The following is a 493-nucleotide window of genomic DNA, read 5'->3' as shown; positions in this document are numbered from 1 at the left end:
TAGAAGAAACAGACGCATGGTGAACGGTGCGTTCGTTGCGTTTGCGCCGTGCCGAATGTTAAGGTCGATGAACGGCGTTCTTTTATAAGGCTCGTTGATGACGTGGTGAAGCCTCTTGGTGACGAGAGTAGCACTGGTTTATCCAGTGCGATAGCGTCGCTTCCCGTGTTATTCGTGGCGCTGATTAATACTGCTGGAACTGGCAGCGGCGGAACCAACGCCATCGAGTATGCTCCGTTGAGTGACGAGATCAAAGCCTGTACTTGAAGAAGCAGACGCATGGTGAACGGTGCGTTCGTTGCGTTTGCGCCGTGCCGAATGTTAAGGTCGATGAACGGCGTTCTTTTATAAGGCTCGTTGATGACGTGGTGAAGCCTCTTGGTGACGAGAGTAGCACTGGTTTATCCAGTGCGATAGCGTCGCTTCCCGTGTTATTCGTGGCGCTGATTAATACTGCTGGAACTGGCAGCGGCGGAACCAACGCCATCGAGTA

This window comes from Dermacentor silvarum, chromosome 7 (genome assembly GCF_013339745.2).
Source record: "Dermacentor silvarum isolate Dsil-2018 chromosome 7, BIME_Dsil_1.4, whole genome shotgun sequence".
Classification (NCBI taxonomy): Eukaryota; Metazoa; Arthropoda; class Arachnida; order Ixodida; family Ixodidae; genus Dermacentor; species Dermacentor silvarum.
This window is presented reverse-complemented; position numbering follows the sequence as displayed.